The following is an 8,507-nucleotide window of genomic DNA, read 5'->3' on the forward strand; positions in this document are numbered from 1 at the left end:
AGGGAATCCCATTTTCCCATCTCAGAGAAAATATCATTAATCATAATATTAAATAATGAAGGGCTACAAATACTGCCTTGTGGGATTCCATTCTCTATCTCATAGACACAAACATGCCAACCGTTACTTGGACAGTCTATACAAAACAAAAACTCAGAAAAATTATACAATGTCCCCCTTACTCCTAATTTAATCAAAAGACCTTTCTTCCATATCATTTCCCTTTTCAGTCTCAAGAAATATTGCTATTACAACATCTTTATTTAATTGTGCTTTCCGAATATCATCTTCCAAACCTAAAATTGAATCTAATGTCATTTCACACTTCCAAAATCCACTCCAATAAAACACTTTATCACCACTCTTTCCAAAATATAACTCAAGCGCTTGATTACTATACATTCCATAAGGTTACATAAATGAGACTTTTACGATATAGGCCCTTAACTAGAAGGATCAAATGGGGATCTGCCAGGTTTTCAGGCACTACTATTTCCATTTTCCATGAGGAACGTAGATGCACAATTCAAATATTTAATATTTTACAAATGCAAATTATATACAATTACAATTTCAAATATCACTCTTTCCTGGAGACAGCAGACCTGCATTATTAATACACTTCTTAAATTCATACAAAGAAATCTCTCCATCAGTGATACTATCATTGCTGCAGCTGACTTCCAGCACATCAGAGTATTCACTGAAAAACATATCCCTACATTGTTTAATTTCTTCACTTAAATTATCCTGATTATGAATCTCAGCAAATGACCCAGCCAGTAACACAACCTTCCATGTTTCAGTAACAATCATTTTGCCCTCAATAATCAACACTGGAATATTATGATCCCCACAAATCCCATTTTCTAAATCATATCCCAAACAATTCCAAGTTTGATATCCCTTCATATAACCTCCAATAAATCACCTACTTCCTCACCACGGCCTTTGCCCTTTTATTGTTAATAATGTAACTCGGAGACTGATGCACCATCACATAAAAACTCACATTTCTCCCAATTTGCTTCCTGTCCCGTTATAAATCCAAATCCAAACTCATAAAGACAGGAAGGCTGACTGACGTTCACATAAACTAATCACCCTCCGAGTTCTCATTTGAGCGACAGGCACTGCAGCCAATGACAGCAGGGGTCAGTGTTAAGTCTGAGCTACGATAGGCTGAAGGAAATCGGCCCATGACCAGCCCCTCCTCTTCCGCTCCATCGCCATGGCGGAGATCAGCGAGTCGCTTCTGTCGGTGTCGCCGGCCTCGGCGCCCACAAGGACGGGTGTGATTCCCCTTCGCGCCTCGGTGGGTCTGTTTCGGTGCCGTCTGTGGTGGCTGACGAAACATGCTTTGACAGGGAGCGAGCGAGGTCCAATGACTACAACTCCCAGAAGGCCCCACTGATGACGTTGTGGTGTTGTTTCGGGGTAAGGTATCAAAGCAAAATGGAGGAAAATGTAATGCATTACGTTTTCTGGACTGTGTCGTGCCTTCAATAAACAATTAAACTAAAAGAGAGATTCCAGCGAGAAATAGAGAGAAAACAGAACAATACAACACAGTACAGGCCCTTCGGCCCACAATGTTGTGCCGACCCTTAAACTCTGCCTCCCTAAGCTTAAATTCCTCCATATATCTGTCTAGTAGGCACTTAAACTTCACCTGTGTATCTGCCTCCACCAGTGACTCGGGCAGTGCATTCCACGCACCAACCACTCTCTGAGTATAAAATCTTCCTCTAATATCCCCCTTGAACTTCCCTCCCCTTACCTTAAAGCCATGTCCTCTTGTATTGAGCAGTGGTGCCCTGGGGAAGAGGCGCTGGCTGTCCACTCTGTCTATTCCCCTTAATATCAACTATACCTCTATCATTTCTCCTCTCATCCTCCTTCTCTCCAGAGAGTAAAGCCTTAGCTCCCTTAATCTCTGATCATAATCCATACTCTCTAAACCAGGCAGCATTCTGGTAAATCTCCTCTGTACCCTTTCCAGTGCTTCCACAACCTTCTTATAGTGAGGTGACCAGAACTGGACAGAGTACTCCCTGTGGCCCAACCAGAGTTTTACAGAACTGCATCATTACATCGCGACTTTTAAACTCAATCCCTCGAGTTATGAAAGCTAACACCGCATAAGCTTTCTTAACTACTTTGTCTACCTGTGATGCAACTTTCAGGGATCTGTGTACATGTAGCCCCAGATCCCTCTGCTCCTCTGCACTGCGAAGTATCCTGCCATTTACTTTGTACTCTGCCTTGGAGTTTGTCGTTCCAAAGTGTACCACCTCACACTTCTCTGGGTTGAACTCCATCTGCCAATTCTCAGCCCACTCCACTCCTGCATCCTATCAATGTCTCTCTGCAATCTTTGACAATCCTCTTCATTATCCACAACACCACCAATCTTTGTGTCTTCTACAAACTTGCCAACCCATTCTTCTACCCCCACATCCAGGTCGTTAATAAAAATCACAAAAAGTAGGGGTCCCAGAACTGACCCTTGTGGGATACCACTAGTCACAACCCTCCAATCCAAATGTACTCCCTCCACCAGAACTCTCTGCTTTCTGCAGGCAAGCCAATTCTGAATCCACCTGGTCAAACATTCCTGGTTCCCATGCCTTCTGACTTTATGAATAAGCCTACTGCGTGTAACTTTATCAAATGCATTACTAAAATCCATGTAGATCACATCCACTGTACTACCCTCATCTATATGCCTGGTCACCTCTTAAAAGAACTCCATCAGGCTTTTTAGACACGATCTGTCCTTCAGAAAGCCGTACTGACTGTCACTGATCAGACCATGATTCTTTAAATGCCAATAAATCCTATCTTTCTGAATCTTTTCCAACAGCTTTCCCACCACAGATGTAAGGCTCAATGGTCTATAATTATCGGGACTATCCCTACTACCCTTTTTGAACAAGGGGACAACATTCGCCTCCCTCCAATACTCCGGTACCATTCCCGTGGACAATGAGGAGATAATGATCTTCGCCAGAGGCTCAGCAATCTATTTCCTTGCCTCGGATGCAGAACTGGGAAGCGCAGATGGAGTTCAACACAGATGAAGAGGTTCATTTCTGCAGGTCAAATTTGAACAAAGAATATAATATTAATGGTAAGACTCTTGGCAGTGTGGAGGGTCAGAGAGATCTTGCGGTCCATGTCCATACGACACTCAAAGCTGCTGTGGAGGTTGGCAGTGTTGTTAGGAAGGGGTCTGGTGTGATGGCCTTCATCAACCGTGGGATTGAGTTCAAGAGCTGTGAGGTGATGTTGAAGCGATATTTCTCCTAACCTGTACATAAGTAATTGTACCCCAACACGGCAGGGCTGTGGGCATAGTTGGACCCCGCTTGGGAGTCCTGTGTTCAGTTCTGGTGGCCTCACTAAAGGAAGGATGTGGATACTATAGAGAGTGTAGAGTAGATTTACAAGGATGTTGCTCTTGGATTGGAGAGCATGCTTTATGAGAATAGATTGAGTGAACTTAGCCTTTCCTTCTTGGAGCGACGGAGGATGAGAGGTGACCTGATAGGTGTAAGATGGTGAGAGGCTTTGACCATGTGGATAGCCAGAGGCATTTTCCAAGGCTTGAAGTGCCTAACACGTGGGGACGTAGTTTTAGCTGCTTAGAAGTCGGTACTGAGGGAATGTCAGGGGTAAGTTTCTTACACACAGAGTGGTGGGTGCGTGGAATGCACTGCCGGCAGCGATGGTGGAGGTGGATACAACAGGATATTTTAATAGACTCTTAGAAAGCGTCATGGAGGTTAGAAACTCAGAGGGCTATATGATCGGGAAATCCTAGGCAGTCTCTAGAGTAGGTTACATGGTCGGTACAACATTGTGGGCTGAAGAGCCTGTAATGTGCTGTAGATTTCTGTGTTCTGTGTCAAAGACAGGCAGAGGGATTAGTTTAAATGGACAGGAGGACAGCATGAAAAGGTTGGGCCGAAAGGCCTGTGTTAGTGCCGTAAGTGACGGGTTCTGTCCCAACCATCGACTCTAATCCCCTCAGCAGATGCTGCCTGACATGATAACGTTCTTGAAAAGTTGCATTCAGTTCCACTTAGCATTCTGTACAAAGGATGTTTTGTGCTGGAAGAGTGCAGAGGAGATTCATCATGATTGAGGGGGCTTCTGTTCATAAGTCCATAAGGCATAGGAACAGCATTAGGCCATTCAGCCCATTGAGTCAGCCACCTTTCCATCACGGCTGATCCCAGATCGCACTCAATTCCAGATATCTGACCTCCCCCCATATCCATTGATGCCCTGACCGATCAGGAAACGATCAACTTCCGCCTTGAATATACCCACACACTCGGCCTCCACCGCAGTCTGTGGCAGAGCACTCAACAGATCCAATACACTTTGGCTAATAAAAAAAATAAGCTGCTTACCTCCGTTTGAAAAGGTGGCCCCTCAACTTTGTGGCTGTGCCCCACCACAGGAAATACCTTCTCCACATCCACCTTATCCAGTCCTTTCAACATTCGGTAGGTTTCAATGAGATGCCCCGCATTTTTCTGAGTTCCAGTGAGCACAGGGTCAAAGCTGCCAAGTGCTCCTCATATTTTAACCCCTTCATTCCCGAAATCATCTTTCTGAACTTCCTCTGGACTCTCTCCAATGACAACACATCCTGTCTGAGATGTGGGGCCCAACACTGTTGACAATACTCCAAGTGTGGCCTGACTAGAGTCTTATAAAGCCTCAGCATTATCTTGTTGCTGTTATATTCATGGGGTGAGATTGGACTGTGTTGATCTACAGGGGGATCTTGGAATCCGAGATCATAACTCCCAGATAGTGGTTCCATTGTCAGGCAGTAATGTTGCAGTTGTATAAATCTCTAGTTTATCCACATCTGGAGAATTGCATTTGAAGACAGGAATAATGCGGAGGTTTTGGATGGTGAGTGGAAGAGGCTTAACAGGATGCTGCCTGAATAAAGAGACACCGGACAATCTCGGGGAATTTTCTCCGGAGTGGCAGAGGCTGAGGGAGATCTGACAGACGTTTACAGGAATGTGAGAGACACAGACAGAGTGGAGAGCTGGGATTTTTTCTCTAAGGTGGAAATGTCCAATGCCAGGACAAAGGGGGAACACATCCTCATTGGTCCTTTTTGCACTATTGAAGTATTTTGTGATTTAGTGTAATTTTGTTTTTTCTCTGCATAGCTGCTGTTGGAAAAAAAAACAATTAGAAAAGACAATGATGTTAAAAACTTGACTCAGAATGTTTAAAGAAGATTTGCGGTTCAAGTTTTGTTTTTCATTCCCAGAGTGGTGGGTGTCTGGAGTGCATACCGGGTGGTGGTGGAGGCAGATGTGATAGAGGCTATTGGATACCACGTGGATGAGAGGAGAATGGAGGGATGTGTTCCTTGTGTTGGCAGAAGGGATTGGTTTAGTAAGGCATGAAGTGACCAGTTCAATTGGTTCAGAACAACACAGTGAGCAGAAGGGCCTGTTCAAGGACAAGTACAGCAAGCAGAGCAGGTAAACTGGATAAAGTGATCCCACTCAGAGAACAGACTGTGACGTCAGTGGATATATGCCGGCATCACAGTTCTCTCACCAAAGATACTTCACTGCTGGATAAAATGAAGTTTGTGAAGTTTATAACCAATCGGGTGAATTGTACTGATCAGGCATCTCATCCTACTGAGGAAATTAAAATTATTGTGAAAGCTGCAGAAAGGTATCTTGGTGTAACTGGTGCTTTGTGGGAAGCTGTAAATGAAGCTCTGAGTTGTGGGGGTTTCTGCATCCCAGTCTACTTGTGAAGATATGTAATGGGATTGAAATATTGAAGTGAAATGCAAGAAGCCTGATTTTACATGGTCAACACTTTCAGCAGTTTATTTCTGATTTGTCAGATTTTTCCGATGTTATATCTGTTCAGGAAACCTGCACATTTTAAGTTTTATTCCTGTGCAGGATTATATTGTCGTTTGGCTTGACAGGTCAGTTGGTAGAGGGGTGGTGTTGTCAGTTTTATAAGGAAAGGGGCAGAGTATAGTGTTGCGAATGGGAATAAAATGCATCATGAACTTGTCGAAAATCTTGATTCAACAGGTATGTGTGTAATTTTCTTTTGAAAAATATTAGCTTTCTGAATCGTATTTGGAGGTTTGGCCATCCACTTTTCTCATGGAAAATGGTTGTAGTAGTTCCCATTCTAAAACCTGGATCTCCCCGTCTGATCCTCCTTGTAGGCCAATATCATTAAAGTCTCATTTATGTAAACTTGTAGAATGTATGGTAATTTAATGTTTGAATTATATTTTCGATAAAAGAGGTAAATTCACGTTTTATCAGAGGAGAATTTGGAACGGTAGAATAAGACCATAAGACAAAGGAGCAGAAGTCGGTCATTCAGCCCATCGACTCTGTTCTGCCAATTCATCATGAGCTGATCCATTCTCCCATTTAGTCCCACTCCCCCACCTTCTCACCATAACCGTTGATACCCTGGCTACTCAGATACCTAGCAATCTCTGCCTTAAATAACATTGGAATCAGTTTGGGTTTGGAAGATCATAATAGGAAAGTACAGTTAAATAAAGATGTTGTAATAGCAATATTTTTGATATTGAAAAGGCAAATGATATTTATTGAAGGATGGACTTTTGATTAATTTTTGGAAATGCAAATGAGAGGGCTATTGTACAATTTTTTCTGATTGTTTCTATTTGTACGTCTTGTAAAGGTCTGGATGGGCAAGTATGACATTGAATTCATGTTTATATTTGGAAGATGGTATTAGTAAAGCCAGTTAAATATAGATGTTGTAACAGCAGTATTTTTACTATTCAAAAGGCAGATGGTATTTCTGTAAGGAAAGAATTTTTATGAAATTGTGGAAATGGGGATGGAGGGGCTATTATCTAACTTTGAGTTGTTTTAATTGAACGTTTTGTGTCAGGTATGGGTGGGAAAGTTATATTCAGGTTGTTATGAGATAGAGACTGGGATCCCACAGGCAGTATTTATTATTTTATATTGTTATGAATCCCGTAACTGGAGAACTTACCAGCAGAGATAGAGAGGTCCGTTGAAGTCTGATGTCACTATTTTCAAACGTTTTACTCGTAAAGGGACACAAAAGTAGGGTTAATACATACATTTAGATAGTGCACATTGTCAACATTCAATCTAAAGCGCGGGTATTGTAATCATCATCATTAAGAAGTGAGCTCTGCTGGTGTCTGGGGGTTAATAGATTGTCCGTTGGAAATATAAAAGTCAGTCTGAAAGTCTGCAGGCCGCAGCCCTTTGAAAATCGCTGGGTTTTGCGTGGGGCGACCGAGAGAGAGAGATTGGGCGGGGGAGAAGAGAAAGAACTTGCCGAGTCTTGATGAATCTTCCGTGAAATCGGGGAAGCGTTGGTTCCCTCTCCCCGATGTTAGTTAAAAGCGGTTTCCTGTGATTCCAGCCACAAATTCCAATCCCGGAATCTAACGCACGTGGCTTCCTTCAGAATGGCATCCCGCTACTGCGGGATCGCTCTCTCGTGTCTTCTGGGTGCGTCTAAGGGGCTGTCCCCCTGAGACTCTCCTTTATACTTCCTCACGGGGTCGCAGGTGTCAATCAGGTTGAGATGATGCAATCTCTCTCTCAACCAGCCCACCTTGCCCGAGGGCTTGTCACGTGGTCTCCATGAGACAATAGTTGCTGGCATCTTATTCTGTGTCCCTGGTGGGACGTGCAATTTTTCACGTTCCTCTCTCTCTCACTTCCTGGGTCTACTGACCCCCCCCCTCCTCAACGGGTGCTCTTGCGATTCTCACAAAGGAGGGGGCTGGGATCATAACAATATTATAATTAATAATATTTTTCTCTGAGACAGGTTTTTCATTGTGTAAATCTCTATGTGCAGATGATGGAGGTTTATGGATTAGAGGTAGAAATTTCACTTTTACTGTATATAGGACGCTTTAGCAATTAGTAAGGTCGAACAGTCGGCGACTAGATGGGATTTAAGCTTTCAGTAGCAAAAACACAAGTTATGTGCTCTACAAACAGGATTAATGGACCTGCACTTGATTGGAAATGATCTGGTCAAACTCCTTAAAAGGTGTCAATGGTGAGATTTCCAGGCATGTGGACGGATAATAAGCTGACATTGAAGCACCGGATCAGAAAATAATTGATAAATGTAAAGAAACATTAAATACTCTTCGTTATCCCTGTGAGTATTCTTGGGTGTGACATGAAAATATTTGATGACCAATCTCGTTTGTTTAATTGGATCTGTTCTTGATTATGTTTGTGGTTTATAGATCACCTTCCTCTTCAACTTTATTATGTTTGGGTGTGATTCATTTCGTGCTTTAAGATTGTGTTGTTGTTAAGTCAGGTCGTCCCCTATTTCGGCTTTACTGGTTGAACTGGGACAATTGCCCTTCCAGGGACAGAGGTGGAAGTTGACGTAAACAAATTGGATTGAACATCCTGTGCTAAAGGGTGGTGGGGAAC

This window comes from Hypanus sabinus (genome assembly GCF_030144855.1).
Source record: "Hypanus sabinus isolate sHypSab1 chromosome X2 unlocalized genomic scaffold, sHypSab1.hap1 SUPER_X2_unloc_28, whole genome shotgun sequence".
Classification (NCBI taxonomy): domain Eukaryota; kingdom Metazoa; phylum Chordata; class Chondrichthyes; order Myliobatiformes; family Dasyatidae; genus Hypanus; species Hypanus sabinus.